The sequence below is a fragment of the Vicugna pacos genome, chromosome 1, assembly GCF_048564905.1.
Source record: "Vicugna pacos chromosome 1, VicPac4, whole genome shotgun sequence".
Taxonomy (NCBI): Eukaryota; Metazoa; Chordata; class Mammalia; order Artiodactyla; family Camelidae; genus Vicugna; species Vicugna pacos.
Genome location: NC_132987.1, coordinates 120433015 through 120453341, shown reverse-complemented (window position 1 = coordinate 120453341; position 20327 = coordinate 120433015). Strand labels below are relative to the sequence as shown.

The following is a 20327-nucleotide window of genomic DNA, read 5'->3' as shown; positions in this document are numbered from 1 at the left end:
GCGTGCTACTGTATCCGTCACACTCTCACACTTTCTCACTGAATGATGCCTGTCAGCTGTGGGGTGAGGACTATTATTTCCAATACACTGAGGAGGAAACCAAAGCAAAAGTGAAGGGACTCACCCGAGCCCATGTGGAGGGTGACCTGGGGGCAGGACAGGAAGGAACTTTGCCGTTAGAAAGGAAGAACTTTCGAATAAGGTCGTACTATCTTTACTGAGCAAATGCCACCTGCCGCTGTATCACAGTCTACATGTTGCTTTAGTTCCCTAGGGCGTAACAGATTACCATGAGCTGGATTCCCTAGGCAATAGACATTTATTCTTCTACAGGTCAGGCCAGAAGTGCAACGTCAAGGTGTCGGCAGGGCCACGTTCCCTCTGGAGGCTCCAGGGGAGGAGGCTTCCTGCCTCTGTCTCCCTTGTGGCTGGTGGCAGCTGGCGCTCCTTGGCTTGCGGGTGCGTCACCTCAACCACAGGGCATTCTCCCTGGATGTCTTCACATCCTCCTCCCTCTGTGTCTGTGTCCAAATTTGCCTCTTATAAGGACACCAGTCCTTGGGTTTACTTGGCTCCTCTTGACTCTATTACATCTGCGAAGACTCTATTTCCAAATACAGTCTATTTTCCAAAAGTCTTCTGTGTCACATTCACAGACACCAAAGGGCTAGGACTTCAGCTCTTTGGGGAGAGGCATTTCTGCCCTCTGCACACATTGACGGTCAGTGTTTCCCTGAGCTTTGGATTTGCTGTTGGGGAAGCGGGACAGGAGGCAGCAGCAGGGGGAGGTGCGGAGGCAGTGTGGTTTGAAGCCACAGTGCCAGGAGTCACTGAGCCAGATTTTGGGGAAAAGACTTGGGGCTGCGGGTCCTTTGCCGTTTCCTGGACACTCCCGGGCATCACTGCCGCAGTAACACAGCCACCAGACACGAGCGGGGGCCACGCAAAGCCTTGCCTGCCACTTTACTTTTGTCGGTTTCACAGGTCTCCTCAGATACAGCTCTGAGCGAAATAGCCCTCCACGCGCGATACCAAAATTCTTGTCTGTACATCCACCATTCTAAAAGCTTTCACCATCAGACCTGGGGCTGTTCAAAGAGGAAAATCTAGTGAGTTGAATAAGAATTCTCCAAAATAGGCGAGTCTTGGTTTCCCTAATAGTCTGCCCACCAAGGAACAGAGCTTGTGTCCCGTGTGTGACCCACCAGGCCCATCTCAACTTGGATTCCATCCTTCCGTATCAACCCATCCTAACAAGGTGTTATGTGTCTCCCAGGCCCTGCTCACTGTCCTCCAGACATTTCATGTCATGAGACAAGCACGTGCTGGACAATAATGACATGCTACGAGCAGTGAATACAGAGTTCGCCTCCTTGGTACAAATACACTCAGATGTGTACAGGATCTGGGGTGCCTGAGTTAAGAACACATTGTGGTTAGATCACCTTCATCAAGTTTTTTCTTGTCTAAATTTACTTTGGAAAAGTTTCCTTTAGGAGAAGTACCAGACTTTAAAAATATATTGTCTCAAGGTAAATGTGTTGGAAGGTGTTCAATAATTCAAAATACGGGCTTACGACGGAATCAGGCTTGAAAACTGCACCACCTCCACTTGGCAGCGTCTGCGGACTCCTGCCACGGTGCCTGCAGATGCTGGGGATCAAGATAAACGGGGTGATCGAGCTCCTCAGTGCTTCCGAGGGGCAGGAGGGCGAACAGTTCACCTGTCATGCAGCCGAAGCGGCATAAGAGCCGGGTGACCCTTTAAGGTATTGTCTTTTTGAATAAAGGGTAATTCCCATGAATATGATCTTGCTTTTCTTCATTTTACCCAAATGTGAAAGCTGCTCTGTTTTATTAAACGAGTTTCCATGGAGTCACAGAAACGGTATTTTCTGCTTAGCAGCTTGTGCTCAATATTTAACTTGTCAACAGTACTTCTCAGTTTTGTCAAGTCATTTTTTGAAAAAAATTTGATTGAAGTGTAGTTGACTTACAATGTTGGTTTCAGGTGTACAGCAAAGCAAGTCAGTTATACATATACATACATATATGTGTTTTCCTTGCAGATTCTTTTCCATTATAGGTTCTGGTAAGAAACTCAGTGTAGTTCCCTGAGCTGTCCAGTAGGTCCTTGTTGTTTGTCTACTTTATATACAGTAATGTGTCTGCAAACCCTAACCCTTGATTTATTCCTCCCCGCCCTTTCCCCTTTGGTGACCATAGTTTGTTTTCTATGTTGGTGAGTCTGTTTTTAGTTTGTAAATAGAATTTGTATCTTCTTTTAGATTCCACATATAAGTCATAGCATATAATATTTCTTTCTCTGTCTGACTTACCTCACTCAATACGATAATCTCTCTGTCCGTCCATGTGCCAAGTCATTTTGAAATCCTCAGTAGAGTATATAGTCAGTGCTCTGTATCCATGGCTGTGGCATCCCAGGATATAACCAACCTCAGACTGACAATTATGGGGGAAAAAAAGTTCCAAAAAGCAAAACTTGAATTTGTCCCTTCCTAGCAACTATTTACATAGTATTTACATTGAATTTACAACTATTTGCTCAGCATTTACATTGTATTATTATAAGTAATGCAGAGTTCATTTAAAGTATCCGGGAAGATGTGGGTTGGTTATATGCCAATATAATACCATTTTCTATAAGGGACTTGAGCATCCATGGATTTTAGCATCCTGGGGTCGTGGAACCACTTCCCCGTGGATCCTGAGGGACGACTGTACCAATAGGTAGCTATCAGATGTTTAGAACTATTCTCTGTCACACAGTTTATGGAATTTCAACCTACGTTACGGGAGCTTGGTTGGTTGTCAGTAGCTCTGGAAACAGAATGAAGATGTTTCAAGTGTCTAGTTACAGATCCTTCTCAGCACAAGGATTACCTTGGAAACCACGGTGCTCTGCTCTCAGGAAGGGCCATGCCTATCTGTGGCTGCAGGTGGTTTAGAAAGAGAAACCCTGGAGCGTGTGGCTTTTCCTTTAGCCCAAGTGCAGAGACCTTTTGGAGACGGCTCCCAAGGCATTCACACTGACCTGCACCTGCTCACACGTCGCTGTCTCCAAGCTGGCTGTGCTCACAGGACTGCTGTAGTGTGGACATTGCCCCTGATGTTTTTTTCCCCTAGATTTTGTCCCCAGGTATAAAAATTATCTGTGGCCAGGGAGAAGCTTAAGTGATGTGATGATATGGGGAGGGTCAGCCACAGAAGGGCAGGCTTCTCATGGGGAAGACAAAGATGTGGCAAGAGCTGCCCCTCCCCCAGACGCCTGGTGGAGCCTCAGGGGCGTGGGGCGGGGTCTGGGCTGAGGCGGGATAATGAACGCTCACCTCGTGGTTCACACCTTTCAGAGTAGCGGTGTGACGTTGAACTAATCACACCTTCTCTCCAACGCTCAGCTCACTTATGGGCACAGCAAGGAATGGGAGAAAAACGTCCATCCAGCAGGGTCATCACAAGGATCAGCTGGAGGACAGTAACTCAAGGAATTTGAAAGAGCTCGTAAACGGACGAGGAGTCACAATCACATGTGTCTAGCAAAGCACCTGGTACGTAGTGGGTGCTTTCAAAGAGACTGTGGAGTTAGCTCAGAACGCATAAATGGAAGGAATAAGCAGCCAGTTCCACGCAGGATTCGGTTCTAGGGAGGCGTTCTGCTTGGCAGCACAGGGACAGACACAGAGGACGGTGTCTCTAGGTTCAAGATGTGCTGTTGAAGCAGGGAAGAAAACAGGGCACTTACTTAGCAAGTACTTGTAAGGCGCCTACTATTTTCAGGGCCCTGTGCTGGGTGTGTTGGGAGAGAGGTGAGTTTTGTAAGGCGGGGAAACTGCATTCGGCCAGGCACTCCTTTGCCACCTCTGAGAGGAGGAGGTGGAAATAAGAAAAGGCACGTTTTCCGGTGTATCTGTGTGGGCCGCTCTGTTCTGCTTCTGTCTGTTTGTCTCTCTTGGAACCACAGTGTCCCAGTGAATGAATGTTTGTATAAGTCTTGAAATCTAGTGGAGCAAGCCCCCCGCGTGGATCTTCCACACCGTCCTGGCTGTCCGGGCCCTCTGCACGCCCACGTGCCTTTTAGAGCCATTTTGTCCATTTCAACCACGAGCAAAAAAAAACCTGCTAGGATTTCGACTGGTGTTACGTCGACTCTCTGGATCAGCCTCGGGAGAACCGACGCGCGGCACTGTTGCGCTTTCCCACCTGAGAGCGCGGCGCATTTCTCTGCTTATGTAAGTCTTTAATGTCTGTATTCCAGCTTTCACTATAGTGATCTTGCACAGATTTTGCTAGATTTACTCTTAGGTATCTGATTTTCTTGATGTTATGGTAAACAGTAAATATGTTTTAAATGTATTTTTAAATTATTTTTGCTTTAGAAGCCTGGGCTTGAGTTCAGATTCTCCGATTTACTAGCTCTGTGTCTTTAGACACTTCCAGTTACCTGCCTCAGTTTCCTCACTGAGGACAGGAGTGAGGACAGCATCTCCATCACTGTATTATCAACAGAATCAACTAGATGTCAGTGTCGGACTGAGAGAGTCTCAGGCTGTTGGGCTGAGGTACTGCCTGGGCAGGTTGGTTGCAGGCATTCTTCAGGTTCAAAGTCTAGGAAAATTCAATAAATATTAGTTCTTTTGCACAAATTTCCTGGTAAAGCCAGTATTTTTAAATTTATTTTTTATTTCTTTTTATCGAACTACAGTCAGTTACAATGTGTCAGTTTCTGGTGTGCAGCACAACATCTCTTGGTCATGTATATACATACATATATTTGTTTTCACGTTCTTTTTCATTAAAGGTTATTACAAGATATTGAATATAGTTCCCTGCGCTCTACAGAAGAAATTTGTTTGTTTTTTAAAGCCAGTATTTTTTTTCTGCAAGAGAAACCAATTGCCAAATCTTCAAAGTGGGAGAGACCCTGCAAGATGCCTGAATGAGTCTATGTTACTGGTTTCAGCGATCACATTTTGGAAGGGGAGAGGATGCTTCTTGATTTTGTATTTTTGCCATTCCGAGCAAGGACACTGTTCTAAAAGCTCCTTGGAGGCCTTTTGCAGAAGACTTCTGCCTCGTGACCACCTTTTAGGACATACTTAGTGCCCAAATGTACTGAGCAAATGTTCTGCATGAGTTATTTTTCTCAGTAGATGGTTTCCTTTGATCATAGTAATTGAAACTCCAACCCCCTTCAGGGGACTGGAAAGTGTGCGCTTGGTGGACGGGCGCTCACAGAGCAGGAGAAATTGTCTGCGAGCCTGTGCTTTCTGGTGGATTGTTGATTGTGGAAATATGCTTCCTGCAAATAGATCCCTCGGCTCAGCAGCTACGCTGATCCCCCACTGCCTGTATGTTTGTCTGGGTCTGCCGGGGCCCCTGTTTCCCGCTCCACCTTCTCTGCCATGTCCTTTGGGTTTTAACTTCTCTGTGTGTCATTTGGGGTGTTCAGTCCACTGAGGGGAGGATGTACTAAAGCCCGCCTCTCCCTCTTTCAGAAGTGTCCCCTCCCTGTCCACACTCATACCTGCCTTGCAGCTGGGGAAGCCCTCTCCCACGGAAGTGCCCGTCCTCCCCGCCCCGCCCGCAGAAGGCGTCCCGGGCACGTGCGGGCCCGCAGGGCCGGCGGGGGCGTCTGCGCCTGGCTCCTCCCGTTCCGACTCTCACAGCCTCTCCTCTCCTCTTGGCGGTACAGTCCCTCGGCGTTACTTTCTGCCTTGCCAGCTACAAGAGAAGAACCAGAATCTTTCCACACCCATTTCATCCAACTTTCCACCTGCTCCTTTTTATTCAAAACCATTCTAGATCTAAATCCCAGTGTTCCATGTCCGTAAAGAGAAAAATGAAATTATTCAAATTTGAAGTTCAACATCCTAGAACAAAATTGTCAGTTACATGAAATTGTGCCTCCCTTGTAGGAAAAAAAATTTAGGAAATGCTCTTGATTATTTTAAAAACCGCAAATTGTCCAGGTCTTCACACAGGACGCTCGGAGATCCGGGGGCTGCCTGGGAGGAAGGAGGCTTGCTTGGGTGCTTCCAGTTGGGAACCAGGCAGTTCTCATCATCTTTCAGGAGTCCGTCCTGATAACGGCCATAGTGAGAGGCAGGCCATAAGTCACGGGCAGGGACTCGATAACGTCCGGGACCAGGGAGGGGCGGGGGCTAGAATGTGCACAGCAGCTCGTGACCCCAAGCAGAGCCCATTGGTTTAACTTGCCTTGGATCCCATGCTTTATCTGGACCGTCACTGAGAAGTAGCTCCGATTTTCCTCCCAGCGTAGGAGGAAGGAACCCCTCGCCGCAGAACATTCTGCAGTAAAGCCAGAAATCTGCGTTCTCTCAGGGCAGCGCTGAGAAGGCGCTCTGGGCCCGAGTCTTCTGTCACAGGGCTCCCACAGCACACTGAGAAACTCAGGAACTTTCTCTTACTTATCTTGAGTTCTCATCAGGTAGTTAACTCTCAGCAAATGACAGTGAAGTAAGTGCACCTACGGTGGAGCGGATGGGGGATCTTTGACGGGAGCTCGCCCACTCTGCTTTGTTTCTAAAGAGCACGAGTCCCAGACGGGTTGCCTGGTTGCATGGCAACTGGACGGTGACAGCTGGGCCCTGGCCTTCTGCCCCGTTCCTCCTTTCCCAGGCGGGCCACACGGCCCCTTAGAGCTCTGGGCAGGGGGAGGCCACTCGATGGGGTGGCCAGTGGTGAGGTGAGCCTAATCTCTTGGGTGACTTTTGTGTTCACGTACTTTACATGAACAGCGAGAGGAGAGCCCGCCGGCCCCAGCCCTGGGGTCTGGGGGGCGCAGCGGTCTGCAGGGCGTTAGGACAAAGGGCCTGTAGCAACTCCTTGTAGGATGCTGTGTGTCCACGGCCTCTTCTCAATCAACGTGGGTGCTGCAGCTCCCTGGAGAATGTTCTTTCATCTTACTTGAGCCTCCATGTCTTCATCCGTGATGGGGGTGACAATAACGTCTCGCTCCTTGGGTTTTGGAAGGATGTTTGGCCCTGTCATCTGTGGCTGGCACAGACCACACACTTGGTAGATAGTAGCCGAATTTATTATTATTTGTTATGGAACAACTAGCTCAGCATATACCTGGATGGTGGACACAGGTGGTCCTCCTGGTGATCAGAGCGTTGGGAGACGTTCTTTCTGTCAAGGACACTTGGAGGATGTTCCATATCTAAATCCTTCAAAGAGACTGGATGACCTCTCTGGGCACCTCTGGGCCTCTCTGTTTAAAATAATCTGTAAAATGTTTTAAAGAAAGAAGGCTTATGTTTCCAGGGCTTCCCCCCGCCCCTTTTCTTTAATCAGATACTATGTAGCAAATAAATGAGATGTTCTGTTCTCTCCTATTGGGGATATTTTGAAAGCTAAAATAATTTCAACTTCTGATTTCTTTTAAAAAGAAAAAAAACCCAAACTAAAAATGCCTTCATCTCAGTTTATACCCTCCTCCTTTGCCAAAGCTAAATTTTAAATCACAGAGCCAGATTATCAATGTTCACCCAGAGGATTGTAGCAGAGTCATTAAATCTTATTACAAAGCGAAGTGCAGAAAGTAATTGCACATATTTGTAAGTAGCTTAGAATTGATTAAAAATGCATAAAGAAAAGCTGCAAAATTCTCCGCAGACCCAAGGATGCTACCCCCTCAGGGAAGCCATTACAGCCGCTCAGGCTTTGAGTAACCTTCCCGGTGTCCCTGTGAACGGCAGGAAGGTGGGCTCCGGGCTCTCCAGCCCTGGGAGCAGAGCCGTGGCAGCCTGGAGAGGTTGCTGTGCTTTGGCAAACCCAGGAGGAGTGGAATTCACCTTCTTTTGGGGAAGTGTTGCGGAAAGCTCACCGTTACGCTGACCTCATCGTCTGGTGTATCACCCCTCTCTCTTTTCTATTCTGTTTTTTTCCCCCCTCCTGGTCACTCACACCTATTTTTTTCAGCCAATTTAGAAGATTGCACTGAAAAACTATACCTAGGTGCACTCAGGTATATTTCGTCACTGTAAAACCAGTGTACAGTTAAATGTACAGTGGGAGCAAGTTGATAAATCTCTGTCACTAGTAATAGAAGCTAAACTCCTGTGGGCAGGGACCAAGTCCCCAGACCCGCTGTTCTGTAAGGCCCCTCTGTTAGTCCAGCACCGCATACTGAAGGAAGGGGGAACCCAAGAAAATGTCCTCGAGTGGAAGCTCCTTATTGTACTTGATTTTTTGAGTAATTAACTGAATCTCATGCCTTTGGGGGGAGTTGATTACTTCAAAAAGTGGCTTCCACTTGAATGAGAGGCTGAGCACATGTATTTCTTTTCTCTTCGTCAAAAAATCCTATTCAAAAGAGGGTTAAGGAATGAAAAATGAATTACTTATAGTCCTAATGAGGGTCACAGGGAAACCATCACTGACTGACAGCTTTCTGTACGCTTCCCTGAGGACAAAAGCAGGTGAAGTACTAGTGACTGAGAAATCAGGGGACGAAGGTCCAGAGGACTGTAACTAGGAGACCCCAACTATACACCTCTCCCTGTGCCCGGCAGCACCCCATGGAGGGCAGGATGGGGGTGAGACAGGGAGGGTGAACCAACAACTGAGCCCTGGCAAACCCCTTCCTTCTCTTCGAGGACAGAGCAGCCACTAGGCAGATGTTTACCCCTCAGGCAAAAAGACACAGGATTCTTCACTAAAGAAATTGAACCAATTGTCTGAGAAAAAGCCCCAGACGGGCGCCCCGAAGCAGCGCATCTAAGCCCCCCTGCTGCGGCCTGTCTCCATCCTGCTCAGGCTGGGGTGAAACCTTCTGTAGGAGGGGCCTTGTCACAGACACAGGGCTCATGGCTCTGCCATTGCAATGTTTTAAAATATGAACGGACAACGGGGGCGCACGGATGTTTGAGGAGAGTCAGCAGCGTAACAGAGAAAGGCAAAGACAAGCAATCAGAGGAACATGTCCCAGAAGAAACACAGTTCAAGGAATAAAAGTGCACTTTAAAAAATCCTAATTGGTGTCCCTGGAGAAATTTGAGAAAGATATAAAATCCATAACACATAAACAGGATTTAAAAAGAAAAGACAATTGGAGAACAAGAAGGGTCTTCTGTTGAGTAAAAAAAAAAAGAACTTCAAAGTACAAAATTCAACAGAAGGTTTAACAAGGAAATCTCTTCTAAAATGGGACAAAAACAGAAAAAAACAAAGAGACAGAAATACATGCAAGCACCTAAGTGACAACAAAGACCAACAAAGACAGATTAAAAGGGCTGCAGACGAGAGTGTTTCCATTAAGAGAGACCAAAGAAAGCACAGGGAAATCTGTCATTGAAGGAATATTAGACAATCATTTCCTAGAACTGAAGAAGGTATGTCCTGTCCTTGGACTGAAGTGGTCCTCTGATCTTAGCACAATGTATGAGAAAGATGACACTGAGGCACATTTTTACAAACGTTCAAAATTTACTAATTAATAGAAGATTCTGAAAGCCTCCAGAGAGCAAGAAATGTTCACCTACGAAGGCTCAGAGTCAGACTGCCTGTGAAATTCTTACAAGATTGATGTCCCAAGACAGGGAGGAATGTCTTCTGAGTTCTGAGACAAGTGATTTACAGCCTAGAATTCTACATGCAATAAACTTATCAACTAAGTGTGAAGACAAATTATGCAAGAACCCAGAAGTTTTACTTCCAAGGCAAACTTTGTGACAATGCTATTCGAGGATGTGCTCCAACAAAACAAGGGAGTAAACCAAAAAAGGAAAACTTAAGGTCCAGGAAGAATAGATTCTACCTAAAATGATAACTCTGCAACAAAACTAGAGAGAGATTAGTCTAGAGCAAAAAGGCTCAATAATGACATATGAATGGAACACAAAGGATTCTATATATATGAAAATGTCCTTGAGGCACTGAATGATGGTATATATCTGATAAAAGCAGACATGACAAAGTAGGTAGATGGATAGAGAGATAATTAAGTACTATAGGAAAAATAAAAGGCTTATAGAAGGAGAAATTAATTACACTATTATTTTGATGTTATTGATTTTTACCTTTTAGAACCAACCTAGAGACTAATAGCAATAATGGTTATAGAACAAAATGTATTGAACTATTAACATTGTCAATAAAAAAGCAAAAGTATAACAGTCTGGGAAGAGTTTAAACCTAGATTTAAGCTCAATCTCTTATTTCCTGGTTTCCCCCCTTATTATTCCTGAGTAAGGAGATGAGTGTGTTCTGACCTCTGATTTTCTTGGATGTTCCCATTGTATACTGATAAATATTACACAACGAGGGTATGTGCATCTGGAGCATCTATAAAGCTCTCCAGAATGTCCCCACTTCTTCCTAACAGCTGCAGTTCTGGTTGGGAATTGACAAACAGGCTTCTGTTTGGCACATCTCCTTCTCTACCTCAGATCATGTCCGAGGTGACTACCTTTAAGTATCAAACTGGCTTTGTCTGTGTCCTTCTTTTTCATTTGAACTGTTTTCAACCCTTGCAGCCTTCTTGCTTGTGGCTCTGCTTCCCAGAAAGGCTGCATTCCCTGCATGCCTGTATGGTGAGGGGGCTGCATATTCCGTGGTGCAGAGCTGTCCCTACGTGTAGAGGAGAGGTTATGGGCCAAAGGAAGCACCTAACCCCTACATTTGGCTTTAGCATTAGAGTGTCATGGATGCAATGCTGTATTTATCCGTGTTGCCCTGGCTTTCTCTTTGGAAAATGTCACATTCAGAATGGAAACCCAGGGAGGTGATTATCCATGTGTATTTGCTGATGAGCAATTGTATTCCTGCAGAGGGATAATGGAGCAGGGTGGAGGCTGCTGAAATTTATTCCCTCCATATTTTATTCCTCGGCATTATTCAATGTTCCTTCTTGGCATTTGAGACTGATTTTTCCTAGGCTAAACAGATATAAATGCTTATAACATAAAGTACCTGTTCTCTACAGGTAGTAAAAATGGGCATCTCTAAATTCATTCATCCAGATCCCATTGTGGGGACTTGGCTCAGCTTGTTCAACTGGTAAAAGAGTGGGGAAGACCAGGGGTCAAAAATCTGATGAGAATTCAGGGACACTTTGACCTTTGGGAGAAAGGGCCGTCTCCTTCTGAGCAATGCAGGAATGGCCCCTTCCTTCAACAGGGAAGGCCGTGTCATTCTGGTTAGTGCTTCACCAAGAAGAGGGGCTCGGAACCCAGAGCAGCACCCACTCCTACCTTTCTCTCCCTGGCGTCTGGGCACAAGCACCAGCGTGGAGGGAGGAAGGGATGGAGATGTGTTGAGAAGAGGAGATAAAGAATTGGGAGGTGGGGGCAGGATGCGGCCATGTGTAACACACGCACTACGTTCTTTGTTGTTGTTTTTGTTTTCTTTCAAGACATGTTCCTTGGTAGATGCTCTAAGAGACACGAAGATGACTCAGACACAGATCCTGCCCCAAAGGAGCTTACAGTCTAGCAGAGGAGACGGGGCGCAGGCTCAGGAAGCACAGTCAGGGCTGTGTTTCCATCAGGGGAGCCTAATGCTGCGTCTAAAGCAGGCTGGGCTCAGGAAGAGATGACGAAAGCCGAGAGGCCAATGGGCTCACCTGAGTGAGGAGGGAAGAGGTGTGAGAGGCTGGGCAGGCAGAACGGCCGGGCTGAGCTGGAGAGCGGAGTGGGGATTACGGAAGGGGCGCAGGTGACGGAGACGTGGAACGCCGGCCACAACATCAACAGAAAGAGCCACGGGGCAGGTTTGTGGAAAGAAATAAAACGTGTCACATAAAATTCTTCTGCATTTTTAAAAATTGAAGTGTAGTTGATTTATAGTGAGTTAGTTTCTGTTGTGCAGCAGAGTGATTCAGTTCTGTATATATGTGTGTGTGTTCTTTTTCATATTCTTTTCCATTATGGTTTATGACAAGATGTTGAATGTAGTCCCCGTGCTACACAGTAAGACCTTGTTGTTTATCTGTTTTATATACAGTAGCTTGTATCTGCTAATCCCAAACTCCTAATCTATCCCTCCCCACAACCCCATTACAGACTCACAGACACAGAAAACAAATTTATGCCTGCATGTTTTCTAAAATTCATTTTGCAAAAACACACATTCATTGTAGAAAGAGCAAACACTTGAAAGTGCAGCCACATGCCACGCACAGAAGCCAGACCTCCTCGGGAGCAGGCTGTGTGTCCCCGGGCGGTCCCCTCTTCTTGTTCTGAAATTTCCTTTTTCCCTGCAGCGGCCCTTTCCTTGGCAGCAGGTCCGAATCTGAGGGGCTGCCCCCCGAGCTCTCCACTCTGCCGGCTTTGCCAGCAACCCGCTTGGCCCCTCAGCACTTGTTCCGTCCCTCTGGGCTCTGGCTGGCGGCCCGACAATTCACCAAGAACGGCAGCACACAGGGCTGTGCCCAGAGGGGACATCTGGTTACCTCGCTCTCGGCGGCTCATTGTCCTGTTGCCCAGGAGTGAAACCACACAGAATAATTTCCTTGCATAGCTTTCTTAAAGGAAGCCAGCTCGTGTGTGTGTGTGTGTGTGTGTGCGCGCGCGTGTGTGTGTGTGCGTGTGTTTATATGATGAGTGATGAGTTTGGAAACATTGAAAATAGAATCTCTCTCTCTCTCACACACACACGCACACACACACAGACACACACATGCACACGCACAGACAAGCATCACACAAGCCCCCAAGGAAAAGCCAAGATCGCAGACAACGCTATTGGGGGGTGAAAATATTGTGCACTGTGCTCAAGCCAGATGCTCAGTTGATTTCTCAAACATGCTGATCTTTCTAGAATCCCCCACATTTTATTCCAGTCCCCGCAGCATCCACACCTGTGTTCTCTGCACTGGGCTGAGGGTGTCTGAACCTCATTTTCAGAGCATGATGATTTATGTGGAGATACAGTTCTTATTTTTATATCTTCTGCCTTTTGCACCAACAATAATCGTTGGGAGAAGTGGGGGAAAACATAACTGTCTCTCATCTACTGGTGGGTAGAGCAGGGCTGGGCATTCTGACATGGTCTTGACCGGCTTCCGGGAAAAGCCTGCTTGCTCCCAATGGTGGTATTTAATACAGGAGGGGTGAGCCGGAGGGCTGGTGCTCGCTAAGTGACATTGTTAAGAGAATTAATCAGGGTGGCTTGGAGGTCAGACTGTGATGGCAGTGATGACAATGTTGGTGATGCTGACAATGGTGACCACCCAGATGGCATCGGGAGAACTGGGTTAAGGACACAGCCTTAGTTAGGAGCCCACCTCCCTCTCGTTTCTGGCAGTCAGTGTCAGAGTAACACAGGAGAGCCACGAACACGTTTACCATTTTTCTCTCATCTATTGTGATAACTTAACAGGCTTGTTATTGTAAACAAACTTACTAGAGTCATTACATTTTTTGGACATTAAAGAACTTAAATTTTTCCTTTTTACAAAAACAGAGCCTTTTTAACAGAAAAAAATCAGAAAATAAAGTCAAAGCAAAATGACAACACTCAGTACCTCCCCCGTTCTTAGGCCCATTTGTTTACGTAACTCTCAACTTTCATACACACAGATAAATCACTAAAAATAGCATCTTACTGATAGTCTTCTGAACTTCTTTTCACTTCAAATTGGAACACTGGTGTCCCTGACTTGTGTCTGCACTCAGCTTAGGGACATTCCATGATTTGTTTTAATCAGGTCCCTAGTTTGATATTTAGTTTTTCTTTTTCTTTCAAAAATTTTTTTTTTATTTAAGTGTAGTTGATTTACAATGTGAGTGTCAGGTGTACAGCAAAGGGATTCAGTTATACACATACATCTATGTGTTTTCTTCTCAGATTCTATTTCATTACATGTTATTACAAGAAATTGAATGTAGTTCCCTGCGCTGTACAGCAGGTAATATTTAGTTTTTCAATGTGAGAAATGAATTAGATAAGCATTATTGCAAACTGCAGTAAAACTCTAAATGATCCAGCCCCAAATTCTGCTTTGCCTTTAAATATCCAAATAATAAAGGAGAGAAAAATAAGATCCCGAGGCGCAGTGTGCGTGCAGGTGCTGTTTCAGGCAAGTCGTTCTGTCTCCCGGTTCCACACCGCCAGGTCTGGCTGCCAGGTACCTGGGCGCCTTGTGTTCTCTGGGACCTGGAGGGGGGCCACGGGGAGGTGCCCCTCAGACTGTATTGTGATGCTCACATGCTAGGAACCTGCAATCGATTCTCCTCTACATGAGAGGCTGTTAAATCAACTCTCTGCCCTTCAGCCGAAATCCCAGTGCATTTCTACCTAGGATGAGGCAAATATGCCTCAATGAAAAACCATGAGACTCTGAGCACTGGGTGCCCTCACCTTCACAACCAATGGACTACAGTCATATGACTGAGCTCACTAAAACCCTAGTGATATTGTGGGATGAGGCCAGAGGTTTCCATGGCAACTGAAATGATATGCAAGCCCTCAGAACAGGGTGTCACAGAGGCCCATGGAAGGGAGAGGAACACGGATGTAGTCAGGAGGTGGGCGGAGACCCCTTCTTTCTTTCCTGCATTAGAAGGAAGGGCCGGTGCTGGGCCACCTTGTCAGGTTGCACAGTTCCTTTTCTGCACCTTCCTGCCTGTCCTCTCTCCTCCCTTCTCTATATCTCTCAGCCCCGCTCTGTCGGGGCTACTTGGGAATTCCACCTGGCATCCCTAGTTAGGAAGCATCCTGTGGACCCAGCCTGACTGTTCCTCCTTCTCTGCTGCAGGTGCTTTCTCTGCCGCCTCTTCAAGGGCTGATGGCGCGGACCTGGACACGCTACCATGGTGAAGGCCATGGAGGCAAATGTCCACTGATGTCCACAATTTTTTGTCTTAGTAGGTGATTTCCACAGATAGGCTGCTTCATCCAGGACTGAAAAATAACTGAACTTCCGCGGGCTTTCCACTCTAGCATTGATTGTTAGAGACCAGGCTGAGAATGATGAGCCTCATTCCAATCCAGGCAGAGAAGGGCAGCACTGCGATGGACTAGTGATGTCTGCCACGGGTGTGGGATGGACAGTGTGATGCTAAGCCAAGCACATGCTAACCTTCCTTTAATCCAACTGCGAAATGTCAGATCATAGGAAGGCTGGGGAAAGAGATAGAAAAACAACAGTTGAGGGGCTCTGGGGTCTGTTTGCATGGAAGCATTCCTGTTTGCACACCGATTTAACCACCCTTCCCTTATGACACATTCTCACAGCATCAGAGTCCTAGGGACCATCGTCAAATCTGATGGTGAAGAAAAATGAACAACCTATTTGTCTCCATCATTCATGTCTACATAGAAACTTGGGTCTGAAAAGATGGATTTTTCTTATTTCTAATCATCTTGATTATCACCTGAAGTCTTAACTGAAGAAAATACCTTCTAGAACTTGAAAAGAAAAAGCCTCCTCTTGTTTGGCAAGCTCAAGCTGGAGGACTCATGCTTCACGATAAATGGTTTGTGTCCTCTTCAAAGTTTGCTTCTCATTTGCACAGGCGTTTGGAAGATAGGGCCAGGTATTTCCCCCAATCAGACTTGCATGTGGTTTCTAGAATACGGTCTGTTAGAAGCTTAATGCTATCCACAAATTTAGTTTCTATTTAGTTATACTGCTGCCCAAATGGACCATGAGCCGGACAAATACTAATTGCATATAATAATCAAAAATATATTGTTTGGGATGAAAAGTAAAGTCGAGGAAGGTATAATGGACCCTGAAGGTGAGTGGGGAAAGGACATTTCTTATGTGTCTAAGTGGGGTGACAGTGAGCCCCCTTGAAGGAGACGGCTGATGCAGGGGCGTGGGCAGGGCCTCTGTGCCCTGCTCTGGGTCCCCCAGCGTGCTAGTTTCCTGCTGCTGTTGTAACCCGACAACTACAAGCCCAGTGGCTTCAAACACACTTACTATCCTACAGTTCTGGAAGTCCGAGGTCATGAGATTAAGGTGTCCATAGGGCTGGTTCCTTCCGAGGTTCTAAGGCAGACTCTTGCTTCCTTGCCTTTTCCAGCTTCCATAAGTCGTCTGCACATCTTTCCTCACTGCCTTTTCCTCCATCTTTAAAGACGGCAGTGTAGCATCTTCCAGGCTCTCTCCCGTCTCCAACTTGGACTCTGCCGCCACTGTCACATCTCTCTTTGTCTTTGATGATTTTGCCTCCCTCTTGTAACCATCATTGCAATTAGACTGGGCCAACTCAGATCACTCGAGAGAGCGTCCCCGTCTCGAGATCCTTAATCACATCTGCAAAGTCCCCACTGCCCTGTAAGGCAACCTATTCACATGTCCCAGGAGTTACGACGCGAGCTTCTTTAGGGGGGGCCATTACTCTGCCACCACACTCAGCGTCAGGAGTTGTCCCCGCAGCCTGCTCCCAGCAGGTTGGGCCACCTGGCGGAGATGCTCCCAGTTCTGTGTCGTTAGGCACTGAGCTACTGGCTGAAATCCGCCCTCATGACCTGCTTTCACCTTGAAGACAACAGCAGCAAAACCCCTTGGCTATTTTAACGAGAGTAAAGAGCATCAACCTTGCAATTAAGATATAAATAATTTCTATCCCAAGTCCTATCTGCAGCGCGTCATGAGTGAAGGCGGCTAGATCTTAAGAAACAGCATCATCGCTCTCAAGACAGCCTGTTCCCATGGGTGAGTTCTCCAAAGCCACAGTCCTTGGTAGTGTGTGCGTGACCTGCCGGCCGTCCTGCTTCAGAAGGAGCTGGGCTGCGTGATGCTTTTTTTTTTTTTTTTTTTTTGCTTTCCAGAATCTTCCCCCTCCTCCCCCCCGCCCCCATATCGAGAAGTCTAACCCGAAATTCCCGGGCACTGGTCACAGCAGAGGGTGCGGTTCTGTGCGATTTTGCACGCTCTGCCGCTGTTTCCTTCCGCAGAGCTCAAGTCACTTTCGATAAAACAGCCAGGGAGGTTTGATTGCCTTCTGAAGCAGAGGGCTAGGCATGCAGTCAGGGCTTAATTGGAAACCCTGAGTGCCGAGTCTGGCCCTCAGGTGGGCAGATTCCCTCCAGGAGGAAGGGTAAGTGCAGTCCTCCCCGTGCGGCCTCTTGACGCCCTCCCGAGCTTAATCACAGGAGCGGAAGCGGCCCTGAATGAGCTCTGCTCCGTAATCAGCACGGCTGTCGCCGCTGCACTGCGCCGTTTCAGCCAACTCTCAGTAAACACAATTCAGCCTCTTTAAAGGATACTGAGTGAGAGGAAAAGATTTTGTTGTTGGATCTCCTCCCCAGGGCTGTCAGCACTGGGGCTCAGCAGGGATGCGAGCTGGAGGCGGCCCAAGCCAGGTGGGCGCGGACCCAGCCGCCAGTCCTGTTCCACGCACGGAGGCGCACGAGGCTGCGCGGCCCGAGTCACTCCTGGTGGCCCGTCTCCAGGGCTGGGCCGGGGCCGGGGAGGCTCTCTGGTTTCTGTTGAGGGGCCTCTTTCTCCTTCTTGTGATCTGACCCCTCAGGTCTGGTGGCTCGGCTCCCTCTGTGTTGCTTGGAGGGCACAGGAATCTCCCTCGGGGCCCCCAGTGCAGCCTTGCTCGGTGCCCACCAGCCAGCCCCTCTGTGAGTGCCCTCTGCCGGGTGCTGCTACCAAGTCTGTGGAGCATCCTCGCTCTTTCTAAATCCGTCCCAGGCCATATCCTCCAACCTCGCGATATAGAGGAAGTGCCCACCCCCTCTGCTGCGCCACAAGGAGAGTCCCTGTTCAAACTCTTACATGAACTTAGGTTCTTACTAAAGACTGTTTTCTGATTGAGACAGATAAATACTAAGAGACTAGTCACCTTCCTGAAATAGAGGAAGGGGGAAAAAATCCATGTTCACACTGCATGTGGTTCTAGTATAAGATACGGTAGACAGGCTGGTGGGTGCAACGGAGGTGCCTTGTGGAGTGTAAAGGTCCAGGTGGGCCCCCTCAGCCCTGCTGAATGGGGAGGGCGGGCTTCGGTGGGACGAGGAGAGTGTCAGGAGGAGGCGCTTGGTGGCCACACGGTGCAGGACTTGAACTCCTGAGAGGGTTGACTGGGGGAGGTTGGACTCAGGTCCCAGGAAGTAGAATCCAGCAGGGATTGGGCTCAGTAAGACCAAGACCCTGGACCTGGGACAAATGAGTGGAACTTGCTCAGAAGGCTCTAGCCAATAAAACGGGGGTGTAGGGTCTAATTAATTTCTCTACAATGTGTGAGAGTTTCAGATGCTGCATATCCTTATCCATATTTGGTACTGTCTGATTTTTTTTTTAAATTTTAGACATTCTGCTAGATTTGTAATGGTATCTTACTGTGGATTTAATTTGAATTTTCCTAATAACTAATGATGTTGAGCATCTTTTATTTTTTATTTTTATTTATTTTTAATGGTGGTACTGGGGATTGAACCCAGGACCTTGTGCGTACTAAGCACATGCTCTACCACTGAGCTATTACCCTCCTCCTTAAACAGCTTTTAAAGTGTTTGTTGAACATTCATATATCTATTTTGTAATATATCTGCTCAAATCCTGTGCTCATGTTTTAATTGTGTTGTTTATCTTATTATTGGTTTGTAAGTGCTCTTTACATATTCTGGATACAAATTCTTTGCCAGATATATGTGTTATAAATATTTACTCACAAACTATGGTTTACTTTTTCATTTTATGAACAATGTCTTTACAAGAACAGAACTTTATGATTTAATTAGTTCGACTGATAAATTTTTCTTTTGTTTGTGCTTTTGCTGCTGGGCTAAAAAAATCATTGTCTATTCCAAGGACACAAAGATGTCCTCCTATATATTCTTCAACAAGATTTTTAACTTTAGTTTATTGATCAATTTCAAATAAATTATTGGAACTCTTGCTTGATCTTTTCAAGCTCTTTAAAAAAATATGACATGGGTCTAAAGTAGTCTGTTTTTAGGACTGGTTTATCCCCTCTACTAAGATGCAACCCTTCTGGTGTCTGTAACAATTGCCCTATGTACTCAATGAATAATTGCTGCCTGGTGGGTACCTGGATAATTACCCATTATAAGTGAGTTCCGGGAATCTTTTAGCCTATGGTTACCAAAAATAATTTTTCTTTCCTCAGTAATAGTCCTTTGCCCAGCCTTGTGGAGTTTCATCCTAGACATGTGCAGATTCATATTCAAGAGACTCCTGATGTAGACTTTGGGAACTCTTTCTCTGTGTAGCCTCCTTCTCTCTGGTGCCCTGCTCCACGAGTTCTAGCTGCTACACGCTTCCTGAACTGTAGCCTTTTCCCTCTGCTCAGCAGATTACTGGGATCTGCTTTTGGATTTCTCTTCTCTGCCTTGTGGTCAAGAGAGCCTGGATAGCCATGGTGCTTACCTCATTTCTTTCCCTTTAATTAGGAATCGAGTTCTGTACAGTATACCAGCCAATATCTGAAAATATGTACTTCATACACTTTGTCCAGTTTTTCTAGTTCTTTTTAATGGCAAGAGTGCAAATACTATGCCAGTTACTCTTCCATGGGCAAAAGCAGGAATTTGTATTTTTAAATTTAATTCTTATATCCTTAAGAGTTTGGTATTATTATTAATCCCATTTTACGCTTAGGAAAACTTAGGTTCTGTGGGTTCAGCAAACATTATATTACTTAGCTTACAATTATTTAGCTTTGTACCAATGATTCATTCATTTATTCAGCAAATCCTGAGCACTTACTTCATTCCAAGCAGTAGAGCATACATGAGTTTTGTGTTTATTCAACTTGCAATTTCATGGTAGTGCCCAACACAGTGCCCGGCCTGTTGTAAAAGATAAATAAAGATTTGTTGAATTGATACCAATATTTGCAAGTGATGCCTTAGCTTATGTGTGGGTGGAGAGCGTCAGTCCTGCTTCCCCACTCGGTGTACTTCTATAGTGTTCCTGGCTTGTGGTTGTGCAACTTTGGCTTGGTTGCTTCCCATGACAGGGAGCTTATTATCACACAAGACACTGCACCCCATTTCGGAACTCTAACTAACTGCAAAGTTCCCCATCCAGGAAATTAAGTGGGAACTCAGCCAATGAAAAAGCACAGAGGTTTTCTGCAGAGAAGAAAGGGTATTAAGTAGGAAACTTGGGAGGCATGAAGATGGATTTCATTTATCACTTTTCCCAGAGCTCAAGGCTTGTTTATCTTCAAGTCTTCCAGGTCCCCACTTCTGTGTCCTTACTCAGCAGCTGGATGACAGCTTGTCAGAGATGCTGTGCAAGGAATCCATGTATGCTGTGTGAGCAGTGGGCTGGGGACCTGTAAGATGCTTCTGACTTCTTGGAGGCTTCGGCTAGGGTTTTCTTTTTCCACTTCTCTTCAGAAGCTTTATTTACA

At 46.5% G+C, this 20327-nt stretch overlaps 1 non-coding gene across 1 annotated transcript; it reads right to left on the bottom strand.

The window, feature by feature from the left end:
* Positions 1–18362: 18362 nt before the first annotated feature.
* Positions 18363–18433, bottom strand: TRNAT-AGU (transfer RNA threonine (anticodon AGU)). The gene has a single exon. It is a non-coding gene; the product is annotated as a tRNA-Thr (tRNA).
* Between the last annotated feature and the right edge of the window lie 1894 nt (positions 18434–20327).